Source organism: Grampus griseus, assembly GCF_964374135.1.
Source record: "Grampus griseus genome assembly, chromosome: 13".
NCBI classification, from domain to species: Eukaryota; Metazoa; Chordata; class Mammalia; order Artiodactyla; family Delphinidae; genus Grampus; species Grampus griseus.
In genome coordinates, this window is record NC_139007.1 from 61,705,207 (window position 1) to 61,731,473 (window position 26,267).

Consider the following 26,267-nt stretch of genomic DNA (forward strand, 5'->3'; position numbering starts at 1 on the left):
ATGATAACCTCCTGTCAAAGACTCCTCTCTTCTTTCCTGGGCTTACTTGTGCTCTGTGGGTAATATAATCTGTAAGGAATGTCGATGAAAATAAGTTTTACTTCTGTCTCCAGTGTCTCTGCCCTGCACACCCACCCCGTGACCACCCACAGGAGCCAATTCATCACATGAAGACAGCTGTGGCAGCAGCTAGTTTATGTCTAGGCGGGGGTTGGGAGACGTTTCCTCCTTGCTCTTCCTCCCCCAGTGGCTGTGGATTCTGTGGCAACGTGAAGATTTCTAGCACCTTCTCTCCCAAGAGTCACCAAGAATCAGTCAAGTAGAACAAACTTAACCTTAGTGTAGATTGCAAGCCCTAGTACCCCCCTTCCCTCTCCCACCTACCATTTTTTGACAATCCTTGCCAAGTGAAAAAGCAAAGTCCCCCCATCTCCTCTCTTCTTCTTTTCTCATTCTCTCCTTTTGTGCCTTAGCAGATTTGCTTTGCTTTCTATTTTGGAGACAATTCTTGGTAAAGACCAGGAAACTAAAAATCCACCCAAAACACCTTCTCCTTGGAAGACCTGGAGTAAATCTCTCTCTCTCTCTTTTTTTTTTAAGAAGAAAAGGTAAACTAAACAATTCATATTTATCGAGAATATACTGAGTGCCAGGATATGAGCTACAGGAGATAAAAGATAAACAAAACATTTGGGGAAAGGCTGGTACACAACTCAGACAAACACCAGCGAAATTAACACCAGATAAACTGACAGGTGCCAAGGAGGCTCCCATGGAGAGAGCATTGGTCATTCTAGTGAAGGACCTCATGGAGGGGTTGGCATTGGTACTTGGACAACAGTTGGATTTTTATAAGTAGAAATTTTTTAAAGTGCATTCAAAAGAAAGACCAGAGGTGGGGAAAAGCTGGGTTCATTCAAAAGCTGAGTGCCTTCAAATCCTAGAGTGAATGTGCAGTGCTGAAGGGAGAGAGCTGCACAGTTGGAGGGAATGTAATCAGAATTGATGTAAAATTAGGCTGAACTTTTACTAAACCATGGGGATTGTTTAGAACTATACCAGGGGCTGTCTTGAATATCAGTTTGTCATTTACTCTGTAAAAAATAAAATGGAGACTCACTGAAGGCTTGTGTGTAAAGAAAAATACGTTTTCTCCTCCCTTGTTCCTTGCACAGCAAGTGGTTCTTCTTTTTAATATTAAAACTAAGCTACAAAGGAATGGCCAGTGATTCCCGGCTGTACAATGGAAGTGCGTTCTGTACCACTTCAACACCTTTAGTCCGATCTCCTATACCTAAGGGCAAGACTCCTTTAATGACATGCTTTATAAAAACCCCACATACTGCTCTTGATGTCCAATTCTATTTCAAATTGTTACATAGAAAGTCTAGGATCTCAATCTGATATCAATATAAAATGTATCATTATAACTCAAATTAGCTGATATTTATTGAGAGGGTTCAATGTGCTAAGCACTTATTTTTTTTTTTTTTGCGGTACGTGGGCCTCTCACTGTTGTGGCCTCTCCCGTTGCGGAGCACAGGCTCCGGACGCGCAGGCTCAGCGGCCATGGCTCACGGGCCCAGCCGCTCCACGGCATGTGGGATCTTCCCGGACTGGGGCACGAACCCGCGTCCCCTGCATCGGCAGGCGGACTCTCAACCACTGTGCCACCAGAGAAGCCCCTAAACACTTTTTATGTATAACCTTTTTTATCCCTCTTAACAATGTGGTAGGTTCTGTTAATTATTATTATCTTCAATTGACACGAGGCAGTGGAGGCACCAAGAAGATGCAGAAGTCCACATAGCTGTATGGGACACAGTCAGGTTGCAAAGCCACACAGTAGATTCTAGGGATCATCCCCCATAACCCTCTGCTGGAAGGCTCCCCACCACGCGCCCTGATGACGATGGCATCCTCCTTAGGCAGGTCTCCAGACACACTAAGGCTGCTGGGATCCTCTTTTTCATTGATTTATTCACTAAATAGATATGTATTGAGCACCTACTCTGTCAGGCAGTGTTCTAAGGGCTTAGCTCTGACAGTGGAAAGGAAACAAACAACAAACTTCCTTCTTTTAAGGGACCTCTTCTCTTAGAGTATTTTCTCTACCACATTTGTCCCTCTTGATTATAGCGACAATTATTTAAGGGGAAATATTAGGTCTCCAAAATGTAAACACTATTCTTGATACCACTGCCAAAGCATCTTAATCTTCATGTAAAAAATTAGTTTCAAAGACAAATAAATGATAATACCTCAGAGGGAAATGTTTTAAAAGATAAGTGTTTATCAATATATTGAAAGACAAGCATATTCTAGTCAGTTGAATATTCTCTTAATTGGGAATTGCCAAACACAAATAACCTGTTTTGAAAGAATTATAATAGAACCAAAAATTCCTAAAACAAAAGCTATTTGAGATGTAACTTTTAGTTTTTCTTCAGTGACTCATGACTTCTCAGAATCTTAGAATTCTTCAGAGTCAATTATTTTTAATAGCAATTATTACCTGGAACTTCAAAACAATCTTTGTGAAGACTTTAGCTTCCTTATGTGTAAACTTCCCATTTGCTGAACTTGCACAGGCTAGTGGTACCACCCGAGACTTTGAAAATAATCTAAAGCAGTGGGTTTTTATTTCAGCTGTTTGGAAATGACTAACAGAGTAATACAATGGATGAATTTCATCTAACGTTAATAGTTGGGTAAGTAAAAAGCACCCACTATATGGAAATTAGTAAGATGTCACTGTAGTCTTATGACAGGAATGTTCTCTTATTTTTGAGCTACCTATTTAACAGCTCTTACCACCTTAAATCACCCATTGGTATTATGTTTTAAGTGTTTTAAATAGAGAAGATGAAGAGAAGGCACATTATACTCCTTTAAATGATAATTAAGAGGCTCTGATAACCATTTACCAATGATATTAATGGCATGAATATTAAGGAAGGGTGACTCAAGGTGATTTAAGGACAATTTAAATTGCATATGAAAGATGAAAACTTGAGCTGAAGTATTAAGGAATTCTTAAATTCCACTTCTTACATTGTGGAGTGGAATTTTAAATCAGGATGAGACATATGTGCAAAGCATCAACAAAATAATATATATATATATATTTGTAATTGAAGTATAGTTGATTTACAATGTCACATTAATTTCAGGTATACAGCACAGTAATTCAGATATATATATATTCTTTTTCAGATTCTTTTTCCTTATCGCTTATTACAAATTATCAAGTATAGTTCCTTGTGCTATACAGTAGATCCTTGTTGGTTACCTCTTTTCTATATAGTAGTGTGTGTATGTTAATTCCAAACTCCTAATTTATCCCTCCCCCACTTTCCCCTTTGGTAACCATAAGTTTGTTTTCTATGTCTGTGGGTCTAATTTTGTTTTGTAAATAAGTTCATTTGTATCTTTTTTTTAGATTCCACATATAAGCAGTATCATATGACATTTGTCTTTCTCTGTCTGGTTTACTTCACTTAATATGATAATCTCTAGGTCCATCCATGTTTCTGCAAATGGCATTATTTCATTCTTTTTTATGGCTGAGTAATATTCCATTGTGTGTGTGTGTGTGTGTGTGTGTGTGTATATATATATATATATATATATATACCACATCTTCTTTATCCATTCATCTGTTGATGGACATTTAGGTTGCTTTTATGTCTTGGCTGTTGTAAATAGTGCTGCAGTGAACATTGGGGTGCATGTATTTTTTCAAATTATAGTTTTCTCTGGATATATGACCAGAAGTGGGATTGCAGGATCATATGGTAGCTCTATTTTTAGTTTTTTAAGGAACCTCCATACTGTTCTCCATAGTGACTGCACCAACTTACATTCCCACCAACAGTGCAAGAGGGTTCCTTTTTCTCCACACCCTCTCCAGCATTTATTGTTTGTAGACTTTTTGCTGATGGCCAATCTGACCATCACCAAAAAGTGATACTTCATTGTAGTTTGGATTTGCATTTCTCTAATAATTAGCGAGGTTGAGCATTTTTTCATGTGCCTCTTGGCCATCTGTATGTCTTCTTTGGAGAAATGTCTGCTTAGATCTTTTGCCCATGTTTTGATTGGGTTGTTTGTTTTTTTGGTACTGAACTGTATGAGTTCAACAAAATAGTATATTGTTAAAAGAACATTAAACATTAAACAAAAGAACATTAAAATCACTTTGCTGTATAAAATTATGCCAAATGACAGTATCATGTGTGCACATCCCCTGATGCCAAACTTAGTCTTCCTTCTTGGAACTAATGAAAATCAATTTTGCTTTTATTCCCATCTTATGTCAATAAAATATAAGCTACACAAGGAAAGAAACTTTATCTTGTTCACTGTTGTATCCTAGTGCCCAGAACAATGCTTTGCACGTGGTAGGGGCTTGACAAATATTTGTTGAATGAATAAATATATTATTTAAAGTGTTTATTCAAAAAGACTTGTTACTATGGATGGCATATTCTATTTTTACTAAAGTTAATTTGTACATAATATGCTGACAACAGTGGCTGAAAGTTTGCCTTGTTACAAGAAGTTTTTCAAATAAGAGTTCAGTAAAGAGTATTTTCATGAAGACTAGCAACATTATGTGGTACAGCTACCATATTACATATATTCCATTCTAAAGTACTCGTATTTGTGACACAGCATTAATACTTGAAATGCAATATATAGGATATATTTTAGCAAAAGGAACATATGTTCTTTGTAAGGAATAAAGAAAATTAAAACATATGCCTGGGGCTTCCCTGGTGGCGCAGTGGTTGAGAGTCCGCCTGCCGATGCAGGGGACACAGGTTCGTGCCCCGGTCCGGGAAGATCCCACATGCCGCGGAGCAGCTGGGCCCGTGAGCCATGGCCGCTGAGCCTGCGGGTCCGGAGCCTGTGCTCCGCAATGGGAGAGGCCACAACAGTGAGAGGCCCGCGTACCACAAAAAAAAACACAAACATATGACTGAATCATCCTTTGCCCTTAAGCTGTATTTTCAAGCCTATAGCCTTCGTTAGTATGTATCATTTATAGCACCATTTCCCAAAGTGTGATGTACATACCAAAGGGTACACAAGAAGATCTTCTTGTTACAGGAGGATCTTTTCCTTTAATAGTTACATATTTATTTTAATGTACTAGGGAAAATGTAACTAGCACATCAAATCTATTTTTTATTGATACCAAATTAATACAAGATACACAAGTAAAAATGAACTCACTTGATTTAAAGAAAGGTACTAGGTACACAGTGGTGTAAGTAGATATGGTAAAGACCATAATAATGGCTGGTGGATGAATGAAACTGGGGGAGACTCTGACTTTAGTTCTTGCGTGGAGCAAGACACATCCTGCATCCTTATGAGGACCGTCTTACAAGACTGAAGTCTGTTGCTTTACCACCTTCACCAGCTAAGTTTTTATATGGTAGAATGGCTTTTAACCTTCTCAGACTCAGTGCTTCCATTTTATAGCACATAATTTATAATGTCCTCCTATACTATCTTGAAACGAAATCTGTAACCTACTTACTTGTTCACGTAAGTTCGAAAAAAAATCAATCTAAGGTCCTGGCTGTATTAGAAAGCAAAAGTACAATACAAGCAACATGTGACTTAAATCATGTTTTCAATATGTAAATCCTTGGGGATAATCACCTTAGAAGGCACAATGATGTAGTTAAATACTGCATCTCCATGCAGAATCGCTGTGAATGACAGCTCCTACTACAGACTGGCGCAAGGGTGTTACGTAGGTAACGCAATCCAACATCATAAGCAGTTTTGCCACTGGTGATTTCCCAAGATGGAGAACAACTTCTGATAGAGTCCTGCCCACCACCCCTCCCTGCCAAAATTCCATTCCTCCCTTAATTTGCATAGTAGTTGCATTCCTGAAAAAGGAATATTAAACTTTGCAAAAGAATATTTTGTGCTTGTATGTAAAACAAGGAAACAGGATTAGGTTCCAGGTTCAGATAATTATAAACAGACTTTTCACCTACATGAATACCTGAGTGGCCATTGAAAAGTTGGAACAAGATACAGGACAACTCTTTGATGTGTGGAACTATCCCACACCCTTCAGCACATCCAGTGTTCCTGGCTCCCTACCACTGAATTCCGTTCAGGCTCTTTCTGTCGTTGTGGTGACCAAAAATGCCCCCAACATTTCCCAAGTGCCTCCCACGCTGATCTCATAAATCCAGTAGCGCTCCTGGGTTTCGCTGTTTAAGCTCTTCACTGCTAACTAATGGGTAGTCATTAATGCACTTTGAGCTTTCTGTTTATCAGTGATAGCATTTGGTTCTAAAGTATCTTAAATATAAAACATTAGCTCTATGGCTTCTAAAGCAACTATAAAAATATTCCATTTTATTATTATTACAGGAGTTTTATTGTTTACAGCTTGTTAACTGGAAAGTTTGTTGGCTTACAGTTGGTAAAGAATAAGTACTCAACGTAAATTTCAGAGAGTTTGTTGCTTTTATGAAAAATATTTCAGAGTTGGGGCTCCTAAAAGAATCTGAAATTCAATATAGCTAGAAATCTGGTTACTGAAAATCGGATACTTTCCGAATTATCTAAGCCTCCTAGGGCTGCAAATTTTGACAGCATAGCTTTAAAAGCAGATTCTTGGCATAATTTTGAGTGGGTTTTGACCAAGTCATGCTGAGAAATTTGCAACTGCAGCATTCATTGGGATGTACAAGAAAGAGAAAAAAAAAATTAATGAAAACTTTCCAGGGTGAGGGACCTTAAACTTAACTGAACTTCTGAACTTTACGCCCTGTTGTGATCTTTCTGACACTTTGAAGAATCGTTCTGGAGGGTCTCCAGAGAGCACACTCCTCACTCTTCATTCTTAAACAGTGTGAAATCTGTCAACCCAACCAGGTCATCAAGAGGGCAGAGTGTGACTTGTCATAGAGAGGGATGTTCTCTAGGACACTGAAGAAGCTGGGCAGATTTTGCTTTTTACCAAGAGCGAGACCCTGGCTTTTTGAGAAAGGGACTGATTTCTATACATTGGGAAAGCTGGCTTAGCACATACACTTGAATCAAACACAAGCTACCCAAGTGACATTTGACATCCATCCTCTTAATTCTTATCAGAAAGCTGATCATTGAAAACAACTAACAGAGCTTTATTTGCAGAAAATGAAAAGTTTAAAACACCTCAGCTGAAGCAGAACCTGATTTTTTAAAATTATTAATTCTATTGTGGGAGACAAAGAAACAATATCAGTTACTGAGAGGTGGGAACTCTTGATGCCTCTTCTTCTACTTGTTCTAGGTTTTTGTTGTTTTGGTTTTTTTTAACCGAGTTCTTTAACCTTTCGGTACTCTGTTTCTCTGCTTATAAACTTGGAATGAGGATAGCTATTATTAGTTCAGGGTTTTGTTGTTGTTGTTGGAGAACTGGGAACTCTGGGCAAAATTACCAAATCGATGAAGTTTTTCTTTGACTTTCACACCTTCTTTAACTCATTCCATTGTGCTAAATGCTGGGGATTAAAAGGTCATTAAGGCATAGCTCCTGCCCTCAAGGAACTAACATTTTAGTGGGTGAGAAAACAAGTAAATATGACAATTCTGCCGTGCATGAATAACTGCTTTGCTGAACAGAGAGGTGGGGTTGCTATGGGAACCCAGTGCAGAACACCAGCCACCACTGGGAAGGATGGAGAAGACTTTCCAACATCCTCTATCTCCTCTCTCAGCCTCTCCACCCCAACTTCCAGCTCTCCCCAAAGCAGAGGCTGCCCTTCTGAGATAGAACCCCAAGCTTGAGACTGTTCCTTCTGCCCCTTCCATCAGAATCTGTTTGATGTTGCCTATCTAATTGTGAACTAAGTCAACTAAGGTATTCATTGATTGGTTAAGTGACTCTTCCCAGATGATGGTTGCATTCTGACTAGGGCTGTCCTTACCCATTCCACTAATCTTCATTGAGCATGCACTGTGTGGATTAATTTCAATTCTTTTACCCAGAAGACTGATGAATGGGAAAACCAAGGCTTGAGCCTGGTAAGCTCACTATAGACCAAAGGCTCTTTCCTTGGAATTACACTCTTTTATCACAGTCTGTTGGCTCTGCCTAGCTAGATAGCCCCACTGGCTGAGACTCCAAGTAGAGCGGTAGGATCGTGCTAACACGGCTCACCTACGTGAAGAAGGGACAAACGCTGGCACAAGCACCATCACGGCGTCATAGCCGCTCCTGGAGACCCAGACACCCTGAGGGCACTGCTTAGTTACCCAGCGACACTAGCTGCCTGCTAGAAGGGCAGTTGGAGGTCCCAAGAGAGTAGAGATATCACCCTCCAAAGCCAGGATTACAGTTTTCTACTATTACTGCCGTGGAGGAACAGGAGTGGGCTCCCCTCTTGACAGGGAACTCTCTGAGGGGAAGAGGCCATGTCATCATCATCTCTCACCCCCAACACCACCCAGCGTCTGGACCAAAGTAAACCCTTATTTAATGTTTGGAGAAGGAAAGGAAGGAAGAAAGAAGGAAAGGGAAAGGAAGGGGAGGGAAGGAAAAGGAGAGATGAGCTTTTGAGACAATCACGGACAGTCCTTCTTTGGGTCTCTCCACAAGTCCTTTAGCTGAACTGATTCCACAGCTGTCATGTCTCTGCCTTCCCTCCCTCTCTGCCTCTTCCTTCAGGCGCGTCAATTAAACTCTTCGCTCTGAGCAATCCAGTGCTAAAGAGGAACGATGGGGAAGGCAAGAGAAACCTCAGCACAGACACTTCATATACTTCTTCGTGCATTTCTTTGTCACTCCACTTTCACTCCTTGCCATTTGCATCTCCACAGCTCCTACTTGAGTGGGGTTTTCTACAGCTTTACCAGGTTGTACGTATATTCACTTTTTTTTTTTTTAACACAGGCTGCTATAAACTTGTTTTTAGAGCTCTATGGACTCTATAGTCCTAAGAATAAGAACATATTTCTTACTGACTACTCTACCCCTGCAGTTAGGCTTCACCTCATCTGGAAGAACATGCAAGACCCAGTCCATTGCCAGGAAAAACATGACCTCATTGGTAGGAAATCGCAAACCCATATGGGACTCAGAGGGTGCTACAACAAATTCCTTACATTTCTTCTCAGATTGGCTTTCGTTAGTACAGAGACCACCTCCAATGGGTGCTTGTATGTCCCTCCTCTTTTTTTTCTCTACGCGGGCCCCTCACCGCTGCGGCCTCTCCCGCCGCGGAGCACAGGCTCCGGACGCGCAGCCCCAGCGGCCACGGCTCACGGGCCCAGCCGCTCCGCGGCATGTGGGATCTTCCCGGACCGGGGCACGAACCCGCGCCCCCCGCACCGGCAGGCGGACTCTCAACCACTGCGCCACCAGGGAAGCCCTGTCCCTCCTCTTTTGACCTCCCTTCTTCATTCCTTTTCTCCTCACCCTCTCCACCCTGCCACGTCCCCTACGTACATCCCAGGCACCATCTAGCCTCTATCCCTTGTGGAAAGATAGGCTTCTGACTCCATCCAGGGCAAGGGGCAAAGTGAATCATCATATTCTTGAGCGTAGAGCCCACTAGACAAATAATCTTTCTCTTGCTCATATTTTCCACTTTATATGATAATTTCGAGGCATTTTTATATTGAAGTATCCCTTACCCACCACAGCTGAAGTAGAAACAAAAGTAATGAAGGTGATGACGAGGCCATCCCACCACCTTCCTCTGAGTAGTTGAGGGCAGAAACACTGTCTTGAAAATTCTGTGGATTCAAGTGCACAGTAGCTTGCACAGAGTAAGTGCTCAATGAATATCTGTGGGTGGGGCTTTCCCAGTGTTTACCACACTGCTTAGATCTAAGCACCAAGAGACACTCAGAAAAAAACCAGCCAATTCATGCCTAAAGGACTTCATTTTCATTCAGTGACACCTACCAAAGGATATTAGATATTTATTAAATAACCATTCCTGGTTAGAATATTATTTAACATTATAGAGGTAATTAGAAATATTCAGAAAACACATAAAAGATAGATGTGTCTTCTAGAGGGAAGAAGACAGGAGAAAAGGAGAGAAAGCCCACGGGCCATGTGAAACAAGTGTAAGATTACGCTCTCAGACCACGTCGGAATCAGCAGACGCCCTTCAGGTAAAAATCCTAGGAGACTTTAAGGCCCGGCTCAGAAATGGTTAAACACGAGGCCTGTGTGCATCCTGTCACAGTTTTATTTTGAGCAGCCTGTTTGCCCAAGTACCTCCCACTCTTTCCCTTCCCCAGAAACTGCCGCTCTGTTCTATGTACACAACAAAAATGTTTGTCTTTTCCAAAGCTTGAGGTACTAACCAATGTCTGTGAATTTCTTTGTGTAATAACATAATAATCAAATCACATTTAAGTCAGTGTCAGTAATACATGTGTTTTCAATTTTAAAACCCACAAGTGATTTATTATTTACCTCCCAATATTCCATTTGTACATTTAGTGAGAGAAACAGGAAAGTTACATACAAAGAATCACTTCCAAGTTTTGCTATGAATTTATTCCTCTGGTTGTTTTCTGGTTATTTTACAGGTTGTCTTTCAATATTAGCCCTACAGTATTTCTCACTCTGACATTCCTGTTCAATGATACCGATTTTAATCTTCAACCTTTAAATCTTTGTTTTTTAAACACTTGTATTTAAAACACAATGTATGAATTACATTGAAATGTCCGTCTTTTGCTTTTGTTTTACTATGTTTTTAAAAAAGGAAGGAAATCTGAGATTCCTTGAGTACTGATGCATCACTGTGCCTCAGGGAAAATAGGATCCCGTGCTGGACTGCCACATGTCCCCTACCCTTTGTCCTTTCCTATAAAGAGCAGAATATAATGAACAGAGCATCTTGAAAGATCAGATAGACCAGGGTTCCAGTCCCTGCTCTGCTACTTATCAGTTGTGCAACTTTGGATAAATTAGTAAACTTTTCCAAATCCATTGCTTCATCTGTAGAATATACCTAGTAATACCAGCTTCACAATACCCACTTTTCTGAAAATTAAGTAGGATGACATATGTAAACTAACTAGTAGGTGCTCAATATTTCTTAGTCCCATCACCCCCTTGCCCCAAGCCCTGTTTTTGCTTGGAATAGGAGGCCAGGGGTGCTTGTTCTAGATTAAGTATATCAGTTATACCTTTGGGGACAGTTCAGGTACCCATGCAAGTGGACACTGGAATAACCATCTAAAACAATTCCTTCTTCTCTCTGATCTAACTCAATATGGAAATCTATAGCTTTCCATGGCCTGTTAATGGTGTCTTAGTGGGAGCGTTTCCTTAACAGTGTCCTACACCAAGAGCTGCAGGTGTGATTACAACTAAGATGCCACTGTAACCCACAGACAGCCATGTGCCATAAGAGACAAATCTCAATGTACAAGTAAAAATCTCAAGCTTTACTAAACTAGAGTGGATATTTGCATTTAAAGAGTTATATTCCACCTTCATATAATACCCACTTGATTCAATCCATTAAATCAGAGGATTCACTCAAGTGAACTATAATTCAAGCAGCTATCGTAACCCATAAAGAGAAAGGAATTCACTTAGATGAACTTCCTTTCCAAAGAATAAAATATAAATGATCCTTTTCCGAAAGCTTTTGGAGATCCATATTCCTATCCAGGCCTCTACTGATGGATACACTTAGTACTAATCTACCACTATTCTAAAGATATACTTAAAATCATTTCAGAAAACCCAACAAATTCAGAAAAGAAATAGAAGTTCAAGTTCTTCTGCACAGGAGATCACCCTGTTATTTGTTGTGTAAGATGAATGAATCTTCCCTGCTCTGGACAATTCATTCAATTCAACAACTCTGTGGTGGTATCTATCATGAGAAAGACAATGTGCCACAGGAGAAAGGAAAAATAAAAAGTTTATATCTCAACCAATCACCTTATTCCATAAAGAATATGTGAGATATATAGATATATATAGATATATATACACAATGGAATATTACTCAGCCATAAAAAAGGATGAAACAATGCCATTTGCAGCAACATGGATAGACCTAGAGATTGTTATGTTAAGTGAAGTAAGTCAGAAAGAGAAAGACAAATACCATATGTTATCACTTATATGTGGAATCTTAAAAAATGATACAAATGAACTTGTTTACAAAACAGAAATAGACTCACAGATACAGAAAGAAAATTTATGGTTACCAACAGTGATGGGGTGGAAGGGGACAGGGAGAGATAAATTAGGAGTTTGGGATTAACATATACACACTACTATATATAAAGCAGATAAACAACAAGTACCTACTGTATAGCACAGGGAGCTGTATTCAGTGTCTTGTAATAATCTATAATGGAAAAGATTCTGAAAAAAGAATAGATGTATATATGTGTATAACTGAATCACTTTGCTGTACACCTGAAACTAACACAACATTGTAAATCAACTATACTTCCATTTTTTTAAATGGTTAAAAATTAATAATAAATAATCACCTATTCCTTCATTCCCTCATTCAATGAACACCTTTTAAGCCAGCCACCGTACTGTACAAGACATGATCCTAGCCTGACAGGGCTTACAGTAGTGTGTGCAGCAACTGCTACATAGCAGGAGAGCTAAGAACACAGGTTACTCCAATACCAGCTGTAAAGCATTAGGGGGACTCACAGAGGATCTGAATGCATCTGACTGGGAAGTGAGAAGGAATTACTTGAGGTGGGCTATTGAAAGGCTGGTGGCATTTCAATAGATGGAGATAGTATTCAACTGAGAAGGAGTATGGGAATCATACAGAAGTTTGAGGGACCTGGCAGGGGAAAAAACAGCAAAAACAGAGACCTATCTATCTGCAAGGGGACTGGTGGGAGACAAAAATGGAAAACTAAGTTGGCATCACATTGTGGAGGACCATGAATACCAGAATAAATATTATAAATATAACTAAGTAGACATTGGGGAGCCAGTGAAGAATTTGGAGTGGGGTGGGGGGTGCTGACATGGTAGGAGTTGAGCTTGGGGAATAAATCTGTCAGTGGTAGGTGAGAGAGATTGGAGGGGACAACTGGAGACAATCAGAGGGTTAGTCTACTCTCCTGGGGTGGGGAGTGTAGACCAGCAGACAGAGTGAAAGGCAAGGAGCAGACGTACATTACAACACACATCTGGAATTTCTGTAGTGAAATATAACAATCCAAACACATATCACCAGATAAAAGACCACACTTATTTTAAATATATGCTGAGAACTAGGGAGTTAATGCAGCAGTTTTTAACCTCTGGAGACTTAGAATCAACTGAAAGTTTGGTCACCTCAATTTGCTCACCACAAACCATTGCCCTCAAAATTTGGGATTTGCTAAACATTTCAAACTCTGAGAAGCAGAGGATTCAATAAAACCACATTGTGCCTGGCACATATTTCTCCTTTAAAACTGAGGAAATTTGATCTGCTTACTAATTCATTTAAATTTCATTCAAACTGGGACTTTGAAAAACCTCTCTATTGCCCAGAGAAATCTTAAGAGCTTATTTTTAAAGACTTTTCCCCTCCTTACAAAAAGGAAATAATAGTTTTCCAACTATCCCTGAACCCCAGAAGTTAGAGATTCGTAATCCATGGGTTGGAATGGAATTTTTGGTAGGCAGAACAATAGACTAAAACCAGCACATTTTGCCAAAACCCAGTGCATTGGATGGTTGAGGAGGACAAGAATTTTGACCCTCTTGAATACTTTCTGAACACGTTTTCTAGAAATGAAGCAGCAGGTGTGGGTACAGTGAACTGGGGGAGTTTATTCTATGACTCATGTCAGCCATATTGGTCTTCTCTTCACTGTCAAGAACATAAAAGAGAAATGGCAATTTTTTTTTAATCTTAAAACAACAATTTATTATTGCTTATGAGTCTGAGGGCCAGCTGGGTGATTTGGTCCTGGCTGGACATCTGCAGTTGACCCTTCACTTTTGTTCATTAAAAAAGTTTTTTAAGTGAAAATATAATACACACACAGAAAAGTGCACATACCATGAGACTGCAGCCTGATAAATTTCCACAAGCTGATCACACCAGTGCAACGAGCACACGGATAAGCTACAGGACCCAAGACTCCCCTAGTGTCTCCTTTCAGGTATTTACCTTCCAAAAATAACCACTGTTCTCAATCTGTCACCATAGCTTGGTTTGGGAAATGGCAATTTTAAAAAATAAACATGGGAAATACAGATCAATGGCACAGGATAGAGCCCAGAGATAAACCCACGCACATATGGTCACCTTATTTTTGAAAAGGGAAGCAAGAATATACAGTGGAGAAAAGACAGCCTCTTCAATAAGTGGTGCTGGGAAAACTGCGCAGCTACATGTAAAAGTATGAAATTAGAACATTCCCTAACACCATACACAAAAATAAACTCAAAATAGATTAAAGACCTCAATGTAAGGCCAGACACTCTCAAACTCTTAGAGGAAAACATAGGCAGAACACTCTATGACATAAACCACAGCAAGATCCTTTTTGACCCACCTCCTAGAGAAATGGAAATAAAAACAAAAAGAAACAAATGGGACCCAATGAAACTTAAAAGCTTTTGCACAGCAAAGGAAACCAAAAAGAGGAAAAGACAACCCTCAGAATGGGAGAAAATATTTGCAAATGCAGCAACTGACAATCTCCAAAATTTACAAGCAGCTCATGCAGCTCAATATCAAAAAAACAAACAACCCAATCCAAAAATGGGCAGAAGACCTAAATAGACATTTCTCCAAAGAAGATATACAGATTGCCAGCAAACACATGAAAGAATGCTCAACATCATTAATCATTAGAGAAATGCAAATCAAAACTACAATGAGATATCATCTCACACTGGTCAGAATGGCCATCATCAAAAAATTTACAAACAATAAATGCTGGAGAGGGTGTGGAGAAAAGGGAACCCTCTTGCACTGTTGGTGGGAAGGTAAATTGATACAGCCACTATGGAGAACAGTATGGAGGTTCCTTAAAAAACTAAAAATAGAACTACCATACGACCCAGCAATCCCACTACTGGGCATATACCCTGAGAAAACCATAATTCAAAAAGAGTCATGTACCACAATGTTCATTGCAGCTCTATTTACAATAGGCAGGACATGGAAGCAACCTAAGTGTCCATCGACAGATGAATGGATAAAGAAGATGTGGCACATATATACAATGGAATATTACTCAGCATGAAAAGAAACAAAATTGAGTTATTTGTAGTGAGGTGGATGGACCTAGAGTCTGTCATACAGAGTGAAGTAAGTCAGAAAGAGAAAAACAAATATGGTATGCTAACACGTATATATGGAATCTAAGAAAAAAAAAAAAGTTCATGAAGAACTAGGGGCAAGACAGGAATAAAGACACAGACCTACTAGAGAATGGACTTGAAGATATGGGGAGGGGGAAGGGTAAGCTGTGACAAAGTGAGAGAGTGGCATGGACATATATACACTACTAAACATAAAATAGATAGCTAGTGGGAAGCAGCCGCATAGCACAGGGAGATCAGCTTGGTGTTTTGCGACCACCTAGAGGAGTGAGACAGGGAGGGTGAGAGGGAGGGAGATGCAAGAGGGAAGAGATATGGGATCATATGTATATGTACAACTGATTCACTTTGTTATAAAGCAGAAACTAACACACCATTGTAAAGCAATTATACCCCAATAAAAATTTTTAAAAATAAAATAAAATAAATAAACAAGTTAGAAAGTAGAGCTAGAGAAACAATTCTCCTTTTGCCTTAAAGAAGACTCCTCTTCCTCCACCTCTTCCCACTCTGTGGCAGTGTTGAAGCAAAACTCTTCTTCTAGTGACAGCCATCAAGAAGTCGTGAGTATTTGTCATACGTAGAAGAGCTAATGATGTGCAGCTTTAATACATCTCTGTCCAAGACCTGAGTTTAGAAAACTTAAAATAACTTAGCTCCTTTTAACCCAAATTGATTTTCCAACTTCAAGTTAAATTTTAAGGTAATGATGAGTTTTCTTTTGGTTTGGGTTTGTTTTCCTTTTGTTTCTTTCCTTTTGTGTGTGTGTGTGTTTATTATTGTTAATGTTACGTTGTGTGTATTTTTGTTTGTTTTTTGATATCACAACTGATTTTCTCACTTTTCTATTAAAGACCTTAGAAAATGCTCCACATTAAATTCTCCAGAAGGAATTTAATTTACATTTTATCTCAATCCAATTACTCCAGGATCTCAAAGGTCACTTGTACTGACTTTGTCTTAAATATATGTTGACCCACGTGAGAACAGTCTCCACACTTCATGTTACAGGAGAAATAATATCTTTGGTCATTATTAGTTTCTATGCACCATTTTCTGACTGCTGGCAATATGTACAGGAAAAATAAACAAATATGGTCATTTATGAGCACTGATGATTTTTGAAAGATCAGGATAGACATGGTATTTTCTTTTCTTTTTAACATTTAATACCCCCTTCACCCATTTCTCTCACCCCCACCCACCACCTCTGGCAACCACCAATCTGTTCCTTATATTTATGAGCTTGATTTTTTTTTGGATTCCACATATAAGGGAGATTATACGGCTTTGTCTTCCTCTGACTGATTTGTTCCACTTAGCATAATGCCCCTGAGGTCCATCCATATTGTCACAAATGGCAACACCATTTATTGAAGAGAATCTTTTCCCTGTTGTATAATTTTGGCTCCTTTGTCATAAATTAATTGACCATATATGTTAAGGGTTTATTTCTAGGTTCTCTATTATGTTCCATTGATCTATTTGTCTGTTTTTATGCCAATACCATACTGTGTAATTACTATAGCTTTGTAAAATAGTTTGAAATCAGCAAGTGTGATGCCTCCAGCTTTGTTCTTCTTTCTCAATGTTGTTTTTTCCTATCCAGGATCTTTTGTGGTTTTCAGATTGTTTGTTCTATTTCTCTGAAGGATGTCATTAGAATTTTGATAGGAATTGCATTGAATCTCTAGGATGCTTTAGGTAGTATGTAAATTGTAACACTATTAATTCTTCCAGTTGATGAGCACAGAATATCCTTCCATTTATTTGTCTCCAAATTTTTTTATTAACGTCTTGCAATTTTTAGTATACAGATTTTTCACCTCCCTCGTTAAATCTATTGCTTGGCATTTTATTCTTTTTAATTGTATATGGGATTACAATTGTATATGGGATTACAATTGTATATGGGATTACAATTGTATATGGGATTGTTTTCTTAATTTCTCATTCTGATAGTTTGTTATTAGCGTACAGAATGGCAGCAGATCTCTGTGTATTGATTTTTTATCTGGCAACTTTACTGAATTCAATTATTCTAAGAGTTTTCTGATGGAGTCTTTAGGGCTTTCTATATATATCATGTATCAAAATCATAATATCATTTCTATATTTTAAAGCATCTGGTTATTTTAGGAAGAAATGGAGACTTTAATGTCTAGAGATACTAATCTGTGAAAGCTGGGATTTGACTGAAGCACATGAAACTGAAGTCTTTAATACATGTTGAAATGAGCACTAGTCTCATTCAGCACCTCGTCAAAAAAACTAGAAGTCCACATTATACACTTTTGAAATCCACTGATATTGTTTTCTACACATAACCTCTTTACTAGGTTTTTTTTCATTTTTTTAAAGTAGTCTACTTAAAAATTATATCTACAGGGAAACTGCATCTTAGCATGTGGTTGTTTCAATCTTAAAACCCTCATGAATGTTTTCAAGAAAATTGCCATCCTGGACAACTCCACTAACCTTCCCACTTTGCAGGAATCCTGAATCCTAAACTAGTAGAATTGGCAATAAAAGAGAAAGAGCTATACTGTAAATCTGCTATTTGTGCTTCAGGGCCCCTAAAATCACACTAACTAACTTTTTTCATCTTTTTTAAAAACTACATATTTAAAACTAGAATCTCAACCTGATTTCTCCAAGACTCATCATTCTTGAACTTAAAACTGGAGCACAGACACAGGAAAGTTATTTAATTCCATCATCATATATTTAACACCTATATCTTGCAGTATATTGTGGAAATTCAAAGAAAACTAGCAGGAATCTGGCCTCTGAGAGCTTACAGCCTAATAAGAAAGTAAGATGTGTAAATAAATTTGCAGTCACACGGGGCACAATGTTATAGTGGAGGTCACTCACAGGAAATGGCAGTAGCAGGAGGACATGGTCCCTGGAACTCCGTTTGCGGGGTTGAGAAAATGATTTTAAAAGCTAAGGTACAGGGACTTCCCTGGTGTCACAGTGGTTCAGAATCTGCCTGCCAATGCAGGGAACACGGGTTTGAGCCCTGGTCAGGGAAGATCCCACATGCTGCGGAGCAACTAAACCCGTGCGCCACAACTATTGAGCCTGAGCTCTAGAGCCCTCGAGCCACAACTACTGAAGCCCTCGCACCCAGAGCCCAAGCTCTGCAACAAGAGAAGCCACCGCAATTAGAAGCCCGCGCACTGCCCCCGCTCGCGGCAGCTAGAGAAAATCCGCGCACAGCAACTAAGACCCAACAATGAAGACCGAATGCAGCCAAAAATAAATAAATAAATAAATAAATTTTTCCAAAAAAAGCTAACGTACAAGTGTAAGTTTTAGAATCACACTTTACAAATTGGCTTATTATTTTAAAATGATATTTCTATAAACTAATTGAGAGAACTGATGCAGATTAAAGCAACAAATTTTGTATGGAGCTTCCATTATGAGCAAGATTATTCACTAGATAGAAAGGGTTACAAAGTTTGATAAGATGGTTTCTGACCTAGAGGAGTAATAAGTTATTTATACCAATATCTCTATAATACGACATATTTAAAATCCTGTAAGAATATAGAAAGCATATGAATAGCCACTAACCCAGCAAGGAATTTCATTATAATTATTATGATATAACAATTATATATAATTATATAATACTTACATAATATATAAGTATTATAATTATTAGTACAATAATTATCAGATTAGGGCATTTATTTATTTATTTATTTATTTATTTATTTATTTATTTATTTATTTATTTATTTATTTTGCGGTACGCAGGCCTCTCACTGTTGTGGCCTCTCCCCGTTGCGGAGCACAGGCTCCGGATGCGCAGGCTCAGCGGCCATGGCTCACAGGCCTAAACGCTCCGCGGCATGTGGGATCTTTCAGGACCGGGGCACAAACCCGTGTCCCCTGCATCGGCAGGCAGACTCTCAACCACTGCGCCACCAGGGAAGCCCTAGGGCATTTATTAATAACATTATTTTAAGTATTCAGTAGAATTAATGCTCTGAAAGTATTGATATTAGGTTTGTGGAGTTGGGTCTCCATGTTTGCTTGAAGCAAGTTCTGCTCATTTAAACCTAAAAGCGCTTTTCGTTCTTACTATCACCTGAGCTACTTCTGCACCAATTACTAACTATTCAAATTCTGGGAACAGTAGATATAGACATTGCTGGAGAACTATGTATACAGTCGACAGAAACAGCCTCATCATATAAGTGTGCTTATAACTTTTTTTATCCCAGATACTTATTCTAGGTTTAAGATTTCTCCAAGTACCAAAATTTATCAGCCCCCCATAAAGAGAATATGCCATAGAGAAGATACTCAAAATGAAAATAATTTTTATTAACATTTTTTGCATTTAAGCCGACCCCAACTTGTGAAATTTAAAACTTACCATATCAGCAGTGCCAATATAAACTTCATAACCCTAAAATTAGTTTCTAACTAGTGCAGAAATGTGTTAATATGCACAATTTGTGAAATTTGTAAAAGAACAAGTAAACAGAAAATGAATTTCACAATCAGGGTCAATGTGCACATAGATTAGGCAATGAAACATTCTGGAGCACCATTTTATAACTGTTCCAAATGAGACTATGGAGACCCATAGCCTATAAAACAACAAAATCCAAACAAAAAACACCATTAAGATAGCTGTGAATGCCTTTAAATAATAAGGGTTTAATTATATAAAAGTATTAAATAAACCCAGTATTTTATTATTACGTACATTGTTAAGATTCTTTAAATTTTTGCAAGCTGATTTTAACTGAACTATCTGCAAAATTTAGCTTAGCTAATCATTTAAATTTCTTTCCAGAAATGCCTATCACTTACCCCTAATAATAAAAGCAAAAATATGCTAGTTATTCACTGAAAGTCCTTTTGGAAACAAATGTGTCAGGTCTTATTCAATAACTGTATAAAACATTTTGGCACTTCGAAAAGTAATACTTAGGATTATTATACAGCATGGTGATTTATTCACAATTTGTTCTTTATATGGATTTTTTCTCCCAACTATACCTTCAGTTTATATCCTACTTTTCCGTTATCTCACAGCACAAAATGCTCCCTAAATGACAGTTGATAAATTAGTTATCAGTATTGTTTTAAAATAAATTTATTTTTCTTTCATTATGGAATGCTCTTCTTCTTTAGAGAGCTACCTTGAGGATTTTATTTTTCATTTAGCTTTATGAACGTCCTGACATAAGAAAATTAAGCCCTATTGTTTTTATAAATGGTCACCCAGCATCACTTCTGAATTATTTTCTTGTGCATTAAGGAATAACCCAGATAGCAGTACTAAATGGCATAGTCATGACTTGCCTTGGTATTTTAGAAAATATTGGCCACCAATGAATACTGTAACTTGGCAGATATCTACCTGCTCATCTCAGACAATAAGTTTGAAATTGCACAAGTAACAATACACATCATTACAGCTAATTGGTTCCAAAACTTTGAAACTCTCACGGTGAATGACATTATATGCTACATTTTTTTAACCTACACACTACCATAAAAAATTAAGTATGAGAAGTTTTTATAAATAAATCTATCTATACATAGATTTATTTCAATATTAAATATATTTTACATTATCTGAGCTTTTGCTGCAAAGATGCAAGACAGGGCCAAAACTAGGTTGGGACAAGTGAGGCACTTATCTCAGGCTCAAAATTTTAGAAGGTACCAAATAATTCAGTAATTAAAATATTTCATTTTTTAACATAATATTTTTAAAATAAAAATTAGGACAAAAAATATCAAAAATTGAAATAAAGATTGAAAGAGATATACATTATCATGTTGGTAGACTATCATCTATTTGACAAGGTGAAAATAATAAGTAGGGAAGGAGAGAATCTTGCTGTTTTCCTCTTTGATTAAGGAAAGAAAACGGCTCTCAACTTGATATCTCCAGCTCACAGCATCATTAGATTAGCAATATTTGAGTCAAAATGATAATTTTAGTGGCTAAAAACCATTGTTTCCTATCACCTATACTTACTGTATATGACAAGTGTCATTATCTTAACTATGACTCTGCTTAAAATATTATACCACCTGCAAAGCTGAATGGAAGTTGACAAAGAAATAATCCATAATTTCAATTTGCTATGTTCGTGGCATTTTTCCATAATCCAGTCTTAAGTTGCTTGCTTTACATTCTATTATGTAAACACAGCATGCTCTCAGCCACATAGGAGATTCTCTTTTAGTATTTTAAAATTGGGCGATTTTCATAGACTATAAAAAAAAAGGAATAGATCATTGTATGGATATTTCCTTTTAGGTTTACATAACACAGGAATAATTAATTTCATTTCTTTACTGACACACTTGATTTCATTCTATATAGTTCTATATAGAAATATCGCCAAGTTTCTTTGCTCCCCTACGTAGCAAAACTCCTTGAGAGCTGAATATACTCCATGTCATTGCCTCAGATTTCTCCCTTCCCATTCCCCTTCTTTTTAGACTCTTTATTACAAAATAACTTCAGATTTATAGAAAATTTGCAAAAACGGAGCAAAGAACATTCATATACCCTTTACCCAGATGCACCAATTATTGTATTTTGCCCAATTTGCCTTGCTGCTACTTTCTTCGTAACCACTTGAGAGTTTGTTGTACACAGCATGCCCCTTTATCCCTAAATATTTCAGCATGTATTTTTCTAAGAACAAGGGATTCTTTCATGTAACCACAGTTCAGCTATGCAATTCAAGACATTTATAGATAGGATATTATTATCTCATACACAAGTCCATATCCAAATTTTACAAATTGTCCTAATAATGTCATTTATGGAAATTTTTTTCTGATCCAGGATCCGGTCTGGAGCCGTGCATTGCATTTAGCGCACTATATCTGGTATCCATTATTATGAAACAATACCTGAGGTTCTCTTTGCCTTTTATGACATTGACTTTTTTTTAAGAGTACAGGCCGAGTGTTCACTTATAGAGTATGCTTCAGCTTGGGTTTTTCTAATGTTTTCTCTTTTGGGGGATGGGATGTGCATTTGGGGCAGGAACACTGAATAGGTGATGTTGTGTCCTCAGTGAATTACATCAGGAAGAGTAAGATGCCAGCTTTTCCTATGACCGGTGATGTTAACTTTGAATAGTTAGTGAAGATGGTGCCCCCTCTATATTTGTCCATTTTTTCTTTTCCGATTAATAAGTTATCTGTGAAGAGAGACTTTGATGCTATGTAATTATCCTGTTGCTTTTTAAGCTTTCACGTAACAATTTTATTGTCCATTAATGATCTTGGCCTGAATCAGTTATTACTATAAAGGTTGCAAAATGGTAACTAACTCTTATTATTTCTTCTACCTTATTGGTCAGCACTCATTGCAAGGAAGAGCTTTCCCTTATTTATTTACTCGCTTGCTTACTAACGGTATGGACTGCTGGAGTCTTCTCTCAGTCGATGGTTTATAATCCACTCTTCTATTATCCATGCTGAGTTTCAGCTTTTCCCGTATTTGTTCAGAGGGACCCCCTTCACATTGTCTCCTCTGTCATTTTTCTATGAGCCCACCATTTTTTGAGCTCTCCCTTATTTTCTGGCATTACGAGAAGTTACAGTTCATCTTCATTCTGCCTGCCCGAGTCCTAGACTTGGCCATTTCACCAAGGTTATCTGGTTCATTTTAGTGATAACTTGTATTTAAATAACAAAATTTGAGTGCTAGATGTGCCTGTAGCTACTGGGTGTTGTTGCTTCTAAACATACAATAACATATGCTCTTTTCAGGGCATAGTTCAATGAATTTTGACAGATGTATACACCCATGGTCAATTCTCAGTCTTCATTATACTTGATCTATTAGTAGCATTTGAAACGGAGGATCAAATATTGCCTCCTTGCAATATTGTCTTCACTAGGCCTCCAGGAAATGATACTCTTGGTTTTCGTCCATCCCCGCAGGATAACTTCTTCTCAATCTCCTTTGGTTCTCTCTACTCTTCTCCACATCCTTTTAAGTTGAAGTACTCCAGAACTCAGATTCTGATGCTTTTCTCGTCTGTAGTTACACTCCCTCCCTAGGTTAATCTCATCTGACAACTCCCAAATTTGTATCTCAAACCCAGTCTTCTCCCCCAAGCCCTGGATTTTTATATCCACTTACTTCTACTTGACATCTTCACCTGAATCTCCAATTGACATCCAAATGCAACATGTACAAAACTGAAATCCACCCACAGCTGCTCCACCTGTAGGCTTCCCCATCTCAGGTGATGGTAGCTCCATTCTCCCAGTTATTTAGGCCAAAAACTTGAAGGCACTCAAAGTATATTCAGAATCCCTCCACTTCTACTCTCCACTGATCCCCCCATGATCTAACCGGCCGTCATTTCTTGCCTGGATTATTCCAATAGCTTCATAACAGATCTCACTGCATCAAAGCTTGCTGCTACAATCTCTTCTCAACACAGAAACCACAGTGACCCTTTTTAAATGTTAAGTGTTTCCATATTACTCTTCCTCTCAAAACTTTGTGGTGGTTTCACATTTCACTGACAGTAGAGCCCAAGCCATCACAATAGCTTTCAGGGCATAATTCTCACACACACACCCATTTTGCTCTATGACCACATCTCTTACTCCTTCCTCTTCCTTTCCTCCCCATCCACACTGAACTGCTGCTCACCCCACATGCCAGCCAACCAAGCACGTTCCCACTCTAGGGTTATTCGAGCTGGTCCCTCTGTAAGGAAGGCATTTCCCCAGATATCTGCTCGGCCAGCTCCTTCATCTCCTTCAATTTTGATCAAATCGTAGCCTCTAATGAGGCCAACCCTGACTACGCTAACACAGAACCCTGGATCCTTCATTCCCTGCGTTTCTTCCTTCACCCTTTCACATACCAGCTTCTAATACATTTTTATACATTACTTCTTTTTTGTTGTTTATTGTTTATTGTCTATCTCTCTATGTTAGAATGCAAGCTTTTGAGGACAGGGATCTGTGTTTTGCTCACTGGAGGATCTAGAACTGAGGGATCTCACCAAGCATCTAGAACAGTGCCTGTTCCTTAGTAGCACTCAAAACTTTTTTTTTTTTTGCGGTACGCGGGCCTCTCACTGCTGTGGCCTCTCCCGTTGCAGAGCACAGGCTCCGGACGCGCAGCCTCAGTAGCCATGGCTCACGGGCCCAGCCGCTCCGCGGCATGTGGGATCTTCCCGGACCGGGACACGAACCCGTGTCCCCTGCATCGGCAGGCGGACTCTCAACCACTGTGCCACAAGGGAAGCCCAAAACTTTTTTTTTTTTTTTTTTGGCCATGCCAAGCAGCTTGCAGGATCTTAGTTCCCCGACCAGGGTTTGAACCCGGGCCCCAGCAGTGAAAGTGCCGAGTCCTAACCACTGGACCATCAGGGAATTCCCTCAAAACATTTTTTTTTTTTTTTTTTTTTTTGGCTACGTTGGGTCTTCCTTGCTGTGCACGGGCTTTCTCTAGTTGCAGCGAGCGGGGGCTAGTCTTCGTTGTCATGCACGGGCTTCTCATTGCGGTGGCTTCTCTTATTGCGGAGCATGGGCTCTAGGCACGCGGGCTTCAGTAGTTGTGGCTCAGGGGCTCTAGAACACAGGCTCAGTAGTTGTGGCGCACGGGCTTAGTTGCTCTGTGGCCTGTGGGATCTTCCTGGACCAGAGATCAAACCTGTGTCCCCTGCATTGGCAGGCAGATTCTTAACCACTGCACCACCAGGGAAGTCCCCCCTCAAAACATTTTTTTTAATGAATGAACCACTTTATCCTGTACCTTAACTTGATAAACAAATAGAAATGAGTGAGAAGCCATCAGTAGAATTGAGTCTATATATGCCATTTTTAATATTGATGTGAGCCTAAGCACCTAACTTCAGTTTACGCCTCTTATCTCCTTATGTTTTTGTTTACATCTCCCCACACATGAAATCTAGAACCATTTTAAAAATAAAAAGAATTTTAATCAGGTGGCATTTTCAGAAAGTAGTAGGTGTTGTCTGCCCTGAATTAAGTCCTTGCGTGCATAATTAATCCAAGTAACGAACTGAGTTTGGTCACTCCCTGCCCTTGGGGAGTGCCACATTGCTAAGGAGACCCTTGCCCATTGATTCCTGGGCTTCTAATATCCACCGTGATTTTGAGTTCTATAAAGGAAAAGGGGACATGGGAGGAGGCACGAGAGAACCCAAAATTTCTTTGTATATGAACTGTACGTTTTCCTACTAGGACTGTTCAGTTGACTCCAGATCTGAAATTGGCAGCAGACGTCACTTATGTGGCTGAGTGATTCATAGAATTTCAGCTGAGATGAGACATACCTTGACAGACATTCAAATAATGTGCTTGGGGTATTTCTGGACAATCAACAGTCAAGTTTTAAAAGGCACATGTGACAGGAGTATTAAAATATCTGTACTGACAGGATCAGATTTTTATGGCCACCAGTAAAAGAGAATATACTCCATCAAGAAATAAGCACCCACTCTGCCTCATGTCATGGCAATCTAGGTCACTCTTGCGCTGAGATTTTTAATTCCTTTACCGCTGATGGTCCTGGGACATTAGGAAACATCTCCTCATGTCTAAGCTAGTGTATTCTCAGCTCTTCTAATTCAGGTGAAGGATTTCATCAGACTAGAGAGAGGATAGGATGAGAACGTGTTCTAAATTTTGGAACCTCAGCTCCAGTATAGCAGGAAAAACAGCATAACTGTTCCTTTAATGCATGCAGAAGGATGTGAATTCACTCACTAAGTTTACCAGCGTCATTAATAAGAAAATGAAGTTTTTAATTCATGTATTTCATGTCTTCCAAAATCAGTCAGAAATATCTCATTTTAATGAATGTAACATATACGAAATATCATTTTTTCTAGAAAAATTGCAAATGCAGAGTTAAATGGTCTGTATTAAGAAAGCACTGGAGAGCATCTCCTGGATT

The 26,267-nt window shown here is 38.7% G+C and overlaps 1 protein-coding gene across 6 annotated transcripts in view; it reads left to right on the forward strand.

Moving 5' to 3' along the window:
* The window catches only part of PDE7B (phosphodiesterase 7B), a gene marked incomplete at its 5' end in the record, with an annotated part of 337,157 nt that overhangs the window by 265,761 nt on the left and 45,129 nt on the right, over positions 1-26,267 (forward strand). The gene's annotated exons all lie outside the window — the stretch shown is intronic.